At 37.1% G+C, this 8,452-nt stretch overlaps 1 pseudogene; it reads left to right on the top strand.

Annotated features, from left to right (window-relative positions):
• Nucleotides 1–2,673, top strand: part of LOC103600692 — a 21,721-nt pseudogene extending 19,048 nt beyond the window's left edge.
• The last annotated feature ends 5,779 nt before the right edge of the window (nucleotides 2,674–8,452 follow it).

Raw genomic sequence — 8,452 nt, 5'->3', positions numbered from 1 at the left:
GCCTTGGCAGTTGGAACCATGGGCTGTATCTGAGTGGAGAAGATTATAGAATATCTCTGTGAGCCCCTCCACAAGTGCTTGAAGGACAAAGGTCCCTATGTTTGGAAAATAGTAGCAGTCTTCATGGCAAAACTCCATGGTATCCATGCCCAAATAGCAGAAGATCAGTGATTTCGGGATTCTCTACAGGATCTCATAGCAGATTCAAATCCAATGATGATAGCTAATGCTGTAGCAGCGTTATCTGAAATAAGTGAGTCTCACCCAAACAGCAACTTACTCGATCTGAACCCACAGAACATTAATAAACTGCTGACAGCCCTGAATGAGTGCCCCAAGTGGGGCCAGATTTTCATCCTGGGCTGCCTGTCTAATTACAATCCTAAAGCTGATCAGGAGGCTCAGAGCATCTGCGATCAGGTAACTCCATAGCTTCCCCATGCCAATTCAGCAGTGGTGCTTTCAGCAGTAAAAGCTCACCCAAACAGCAACTTACTCGATCTGAACCCACAGAACATTAATAAACTGCTGACAGCCCCGAGTGGGGCCAGATTTTCATCCTGGGCTGCCTGTCTAATTACAATCCTAAAGCTCATCAGGAGGCTCAGAGCATCTGCGATCAGGTAACTCCATAGCTTTCCCATGCCAATTCAGCAGTGGTGCTTTCAGCAGTAAAAGTCCTAATGAAATTTCTAGAGTTGTTGCCCAAGGACTCTGACTACTACAATATGCTGCTGAAGAAGTTAGCCCTTCCACTTGTCACTTTGCTGTCTGGGGAGCCCAAGGTGCTGTATGTTTCCCTGAGAAACACCAATCTAATTGTCCAGAAAAGGCCTGAAATCTTGAAGCAAGAGATCAGTCTTCTTTGTGAAGTACAATGATCCCATCTATGTTAAATTAGAGAAGTTGGACATCATGATTCGTTTGGCATCCAAAGCCAACATTGCTCAGGTTCTGGCAGAACTGAAGGAATATGCCATAGAGTTAGATGTTGACTTTGCAGAGCTGTGAGGGCCATTGGACGGTGTGTCATCAAAGTGGAGCAATCTGCAGAGTGCTGTGTAAGCACTTTGCTTGATCTAATCCAGACCAAAGTAAATTATGTGGTTCAAGAGGCAATTGTCATCAGGGACATCTGCAATTACCTCAGCAAGTATGAAAGTATCATTGCCACTCCTTGTGAGAACTCGGATTCACTGGATGAGCCATATGCTTGAGTGGCTATGATTTGGATTGTGGGAACATATGCTGAAAGAATTGATAGGGCTGATGAGTTACTAGACATCTTCCTGGAGGGTTTTCATTTTGAAAGCACCCAAGTGCAGCTCATTTTGCATATTGCCATAGTGAGGCTGTTTCTCAAGAAACCTTCAGAAACACAAGAGCTAGTCCAGTAGGTCTTGGGTTTGGCAACACAGGATTCTGATAATCCTGACCTTTGAGAGTGAGGCTGTATTTATTGGCACCTTCTCTGAACTGACCCTGTAATGGCCAAAGAAGTAGTTGTGTCTGAAAAGCCACTGATCTCTGAGGAGACAGACCTGGATGAGCTAATCTGCCACATTGGTTCTTTGTCCTCTGTATACCGTAAGCCTCCCAATGCTTTTGTGGAAGGAAGGCCTGGAATCCATCACAAACACTTGCCAATGCATTATGGGAACACTGATGCAGGTTACAGCCCTGTTGGCACCACCACTGCAACCAACCTCGAACAGCCTCAGATTATCCCCTTTCAGGGTGATCTTCTGGGGGATCTTTTAAACCTTAACCTCGGTCCCCTAGTTAATGTGCCACAGGTATCCTCCATGCAGATGGGAGCAGTGGGTCTCTTGGGAGAAGGACGAGATAATCTGGTGGGACAGTCCTTCATCCCATCATCAGTGCCTGCAAGCTTTGCTCCTTCACCTACTCCTGCTGTGGTCAGCAGTGGTCTGAATGAGCTGTTTGAACTCTCCACAGGGATAGGCATGGCACTTGGTGGATATGTGGCTCCTAAGGCTGACTGGCTACCTGCAGTAAAGGCTAAGGGCTTGGAGATTTCAGGTAAGATTTATTCATACCAGGGGCACATCTATATGGAAATGAACTCCACCAATAAAGCTCTATAGCACATGACAGACTTTGTAATACAGTTTAATAAGAATAGCTTCGGTGTCATCCCCAGTGCTCCTCTGGCCGTCCACATACCACTGATGCCAAACCACAGCATCAATGTCTCCCTTCCTCTCAACAACTTGGGCCCAGTAATGAAGATGGAACCTCTGAATAACCTGCAAGTGGCTGTAAAAACAATATCAATGTTTTCTACATCAGCTGCTTCATCCCCTCAATGTGCATTTTCTAGAAGATGGCAAAATGGAGAGCCAGGTATTTCTTGCAACCTGAAAAGATATTCCCAATGAAAACGAACTTCAATTTCAGATTAAGGAATGTGATGTAAATGCTGACACTGTTTCCAGAAGTTGGAAAACAACAATGTTTATACTATTGCCAAGAGGAATGTTGAAGGGCGGGATATGCTCTACCAGTCCCTGAAGCTCACTAATCATTTGGATTTTGGCTGAGCTGCATGTCCAGCCAGGAAACCCCAATTACACACTTTTGCTGAAGTGTAGAGTTCCTGAAGTCTCGCAATACATCCATCAGGTATACAACAGCATTTTGAAAAACTAATAGACTGGTCTAGTACCTTCCAGCCACCCTGTGATCAGTGCTAGCCAAGAACTTTTAACTTGAAGAAATTGTATTGCTGTGTAGAATCTGAACCCAAACACACTGAGGCCAGCCACCAAGCTAGTGACTAGTCTAACCTGTGCTAACATTAGGGCACAAGCTTTTGCATAGTTTTAGCTTCTGGTGAATATTTGTAACCACTGCTTCAATCACTTTCCACATCTTGCCACCTGCTGCTACTATTTGTCCTTACTTGTGGGCTTCTTCATGTTGTACCAATGGCTGGCTTTTTCTACACCATTTTGAGTATAGTTTGATATTCTGTAATTGAGACAACAAATATTAAGACAAACAACAAATATTACAAGCAACAAAAAGACAACAAATATTAAGGTAAGGAAAAGTGTAGCTGAAGAAAAAAAAAGATTTGTAAGTGAAATGTATGTATAAAGTATAAGGAGTATGGCTTTTGTATTTTTATACATTTTTAATCAAAAGTAAATTGATCCTTAAAACATTATATATGTAATGAGAATATAAATACAAAGGTGTATGCATTTAAACATATGCATGAATTTATACTTAAGTATATTTCTCTATATTCATAGGAAGATTTTTTCATAATGCTTGCAAATATTAAGAGCTCAAATATTAATATTTGTTAAATGAGCCTTTTCTTAGTCTGAATATTCGTCAGTACGTTCTTACGCACCCTATATGTATTTAATATCTTGAATAAATATAATTTCTTTCTATTTTCTGTCCACTTCATTTTCTCTAAATTATATTGCAGCTTGTAACTGTGACTGACAGTCCATCAGTGCCCCATAATTGTGTTTTAAAACTAACTTCCATTTGAACTTCAAGAAATTCATAATCTGAAATGAAATATAATTAAGAAGTTTCTTGAAAGAAAAGGAAACAACAATCATAATAAAATGTTGAACTTTCAGGAGGGAATAGAACTGTGATTACTAGAAATGGAAAGGGGGAGGGAGAGGGGAGTCAGCGAGAATTTCATTAATAGATACAAGGAATGTTTACATTTTATAATGATAGACATGCTAATTATCCTGATTTGATAATTATACATTGTACACAAGTATTGATATTCAACTCTATACACCACAAATATGTATAATCAGTTATGCTTTAATAAAAAAACTCCCATTATTCATTATTTCATGTATGCTTTTTTAAAATTTACACATTGTCTGCTCAGCCTGTATGTAAAATTATAGAGTCCTCTTAATCTCATATAAATTGCTAACACAAAAACAAATATCATCCAACTTCTTAAGATGTGTAGCAATTTCAAGAATTTGTTTTTTGTCCATTTTATTTCTCACACTATTTTATATTTCATCTTACCTACTTCGTGTTGATAAGAACTATATTAACAAATTCCACCTCCTCAAATGTGAGTTCCACAATGACATCCCATTAGCCTGAAGAAAAAAAGAAGACACAACACAAAACAAATAAACATAATAAGCATAAAAATAGAGTAATGATCAATTTTATGACTCAACATAACTGTGTTCAAGATACCGAGAAAACTGATAAAGCGTTATTTCTCAATATGTCTGTGGGTGTGTTTCCAGAACCGGCAAACTTCTGAATCAGTAGACGGAGTAAAGAAGATCCATCCTCACCAATGTGGGTGGGAATCGTCTAATACGTTGAGGGCCCTGACTGAACAAAAAGGTAGAGAAATGGAGAATTCTCTCTCTCTTCTGGAGATGGGACATCATGTTCCACCCTCATACATCAAGACTCCAGGTTCTCAGTCTTTCACACTCCAGGACTCAACACCCACAGCCCCTAGTTTCTCAGGCCTTTGGACTAAGACTGAATTACACCACTGGCTTTTCTGGTTCTCCAGCTTGTAGAGGGCATATTGTGGGACTTTTCAGCCTTCATAATTACATGAGCCAATACCCATCATAAATCATTTCATATGTCTATATTGATAGATAGAGATATAGAGAAAGAGATTGAGATAGAGATACCCTTTTGGTTTTGTTTCTTTGGAAAACGCGACTAAAACAACCACAAATCTGATCATGTCACACTCCACATGAAAAGCTTTGATTGCCCATTTACTATTAAATGAAGCTCCGACTTTGTAACTTTGAAACTTCAAGTACTCCATATTCTCGTATTTTCAACTTCATTCCCCCTACTATGCCAACTCGTGTATTTTATGTTCTAAACTTGCTAACCTACTTGATGATCTTATAATGCTTTGCATACCTTCATGCATCAGAAGTTTTACTCATGATCTTCCATATAACTCAGAATGTGATTTTGATATTTATTAATATATTTAAATTCTACTCATCTTTTAAAGCCCAAATTAAATCTTCTCTGACCTGCGGAGATTACTGTTGTTTACTTAGTAAGAAAAAAATAACTATTAAAAAAGTATATTGTTTTTGGATATATACCCAGAAGTGGTTGTGCTAGATTATATGGTAGTTTCATTTTCAATCTTTTGAAGAGAATTCATACTATTTCCCATAGCAGTTTTATGATTTAAATTTCTACAAACAGTTTAAAAGTGTTCTAATTTCTCCACATACTTGCCAACACTAATCTCTCTCTCTCTCTTTCTCTCTTTTTCTCTCTCTCTCTCTCTTTCTCTATCTATCTATCCTAACAGTTATAGTGTGATATCTCATTATGGTTTTGATTTCATTTCTCTGATGATTACTAATATTGAGTATCTTTTCATATACCTGTGGACCATTGGTCTTCTTTGAAGAAAAGTCTACTCAATTTTTTTAGTTGAGTTATTTGGTTTTTTGCTATTGCGTTGTACAAAGGAATTCTTCATAAATGTTGCATATTAACCCGTTAGATATATGGTTTAAAAATAATTTTTCCCATTTTTACCCTATTGTTTCTTTTGCTGTGCAGAAGCTTCTTTAAAATTTTTTTAAAAATTTTTTGACAGCTGTTGTACAAAGGAATTCTTCATAAATGTTGCATATTAACCCGTTAGATATATGGTTTAAAAATATTTTTTCCCATTTTTACCCTATTGTTTCTTTTGCTGTGCAGAAGCTTCTTTAAAATTTTTTTTAAAATTTTTTGACAGCTGGCCAGTATAGAGGTCTGAACCTTTGACCACCAGAGAAGCCTTTTAATTTGATGTAGTCCCAAATAACTATTTTTGGTTTTGTTGCTTATGCTTTTAGCACCATATCCAAAAAATCATTGTCAAGGTATTGGCAACCAAAAATCTTATGAAGATTTTTTCCCTATATTTTTTTCTAGGAGTTTTACAGTTTCAGTTCTAATTCATTTTGAGTTGATGTTTGTGTATGGTGTAAGAAAAGGGTCCAATCTCATTTTTTTGCATTTACATATCCAATTTTTTCAACACCACTTGTTGAAGAAACTATCCTTTCTCTGCTGTGTTCCTGGAAAAAGATCAGTTGAATTTATATGCACGTGTTGCTCACTGTGAAAATGATTCTTAACAGGATATGTGTGTGTGTGTGGTATATGTGTGTCAGGGTTGGTTTCTGGGAGATTACAGTTGGAAAAAAGACCCATATGTTTTGTTTTGTTTTCTTTGTTTTTTTTTTCTCACACTTGACTTCCTAAAGTAGGTTTCCCATGTTTGTGAGTAATCTTAATTGCTAATTACAAACTTGTTGAGTGCAGATTAAATGAATGATTTATAACCTTGCATCAGTGGTCATTGACAGAGGCTGATTTCTTCCCAGAAGACATTGGCAATATATGGAGACGTTATTGTCTGTCACGCTGGATGGGGAGAGCTACTGGCTTCTAGTAGGTAGAGGCTAGGGATAGGCTAAACTTCCTACAGTGCACAAGACATCTGCACAAGAAAGGGTTATCTGCCTTAAAATGTCAATAGTGCTCAAGTTGAGAAATTCAGCCTTAAATCTTGTGCCTAACACAGTTTAATATGATTGAAGTTTAATATGTATTTATGAAATTAGATTAAAAATTACCACTATGATCAATCTTTATAGCAGGAACTGGCAATATCAAGATATAATACTTTTTTTTTCAAAAAACAATATTTCTCTTCTGTGGTGAAAATCTGTAAACACAAGCCGTTCCATAATTACACTGTTTTTGTAACCACTGCCACTCCCATTCGGTTTGAATTTACTTTTTCAGTTTATATGTTCATATATATCTATATAAACACACATACCTATTGGACAAATTATTCTTTTGAGCCTATGGTTTTATTGCTACTATCAAAATCCTTAAAATATTGTTTTGTTGATTACAAATTACAGTAATTAGTAAATGATGATGCTATCTTCTTAGGTGTTATCAATTAATTCATCAACATTGTCAATTTGTAATTTATCTAATATATCCAATAAAATAATAAAATTGAATCATCCATCATGTAACAATTCTTAATCATGCTTGCTCAAGTATGGCACCATAGAATCAAATAAATTAATATTAAAATGGCATTGGGTAGCACAATATTTATTACATCACCAAGGCTGTTGTATAAAAAGTCTTTCTTTATAAATAAAAAATAACTTTTCTCACTAAAATTTAATTTAAACTTAAAGTTACTAAAGTTTAATTAAAAATTGCAAATAAACTCTTGTCATACCTTCATTTTGCTCTCGTATTCAATGAAACTTAGAATTACTAAATAAGTTCAACTTGTTTTATATCTCGTTCTGTAGAGTACATATAAAATATTCTCTAACATACCATCTGCCACAATGTTATCAGTAAATTACTTCTTTAAGAGGTACTATTTGCATTCATAGCTCATAACTGTAGAACAAAATTAGATATTTTACTGAATTTCAGCAACTATTTTTTTTCAAAGTTTGATAGAAGTCAGGCAAATTAAGAAGAATTGTACTATTTTTATGGGATGGATGTGGACGTGGGGCTTCAGCTAGTCTGTGTTCTGGGTTTACTGTAGATCCTGAACATGTGTAAGGCAGGTCGGTAAGAGTCCTAACTGCCTGAGATACAAGAAAGTAAGTGAAGAAGTATACATACTTTAAAGAAAATTGGACAGTAGGGAAAAGGAAAGTTTTTGTGCACATGACAGTGTCTGTCACTCAGACTCAATTATGATACAGGCTTGAAGGAGGCTAGACAGAAAAGATTAGAGAAGTATAATTCTTCACTGAATCTCTCTAAGACAATGAGAACCTGAGGCAGCACATACAGGGAATTATGCAGAATGGTGATTATCTTAACGGAGTTATTTTGAAGCACGTTAGAGTATGGAAAGAATAGTGTGACCCAAGTACAGAAGTAGACTAAACAGCATTTAGGGTGAGGAAGAAGTGGCCCAGTTCACCAATATAAAAACCGAGACCTAGGGAAGAAGAGTGGAGGACGCCATTCTATCTTTGCTATTGAACTTAGGAAATCAAATGTGCAGTTGAATCGAAAGCAGATTCATTGGTTGAGAGAATACCTAACCAACATGTTTTAGTCCGTTTGTGTTGCTATAACAGAAATACCTGAGACTGGGTAATTTATAAGGAAAAGAGGTTTATTTGGCTTATGATTCTGGGACATCTGCATCTGGCACGGGCTTCAGGCTGCTTCTGCTCAGGCAGGAAAGTGACAGACAGCCGGTGGGTACAAGAGGAAGCAAGAGAGAGAGACAGCAGGTGCCAGGGTCTTTTTAAGCAACGAGCACTTGTGGGAACTAATAAAGCAAGAATTCACTCATTAATCCCCCTCTTTCCCCAGGGAGAGCATTAATCCATTCATGAGGGATCCACCGCCATGACTCAAC

The sequence above is a fragment of the Galeopterus variegatus genome, unplaced genomic scaffold (assembly GCF_000696425.1).
Source record: "Galeopterus variegatus unplaced genomic scaffold, G_variegatus-3.0.2 Scaffold3421, whole genome shotgun sequence".
In the NCBI taxonomy this organism is placed as follows: domain Eukaryota; kingdom Metazoa; phylum Chordata; class Mammalia; order Dermoptera; family Cynocephalidae; genus Galeopterus; species Galeopterus variegatus.
The sequence above is the reverse complement of the archived record's forward strand: the minus strand, read 5'-3'. Positions and strand labels throughout refer to the sequence as shown.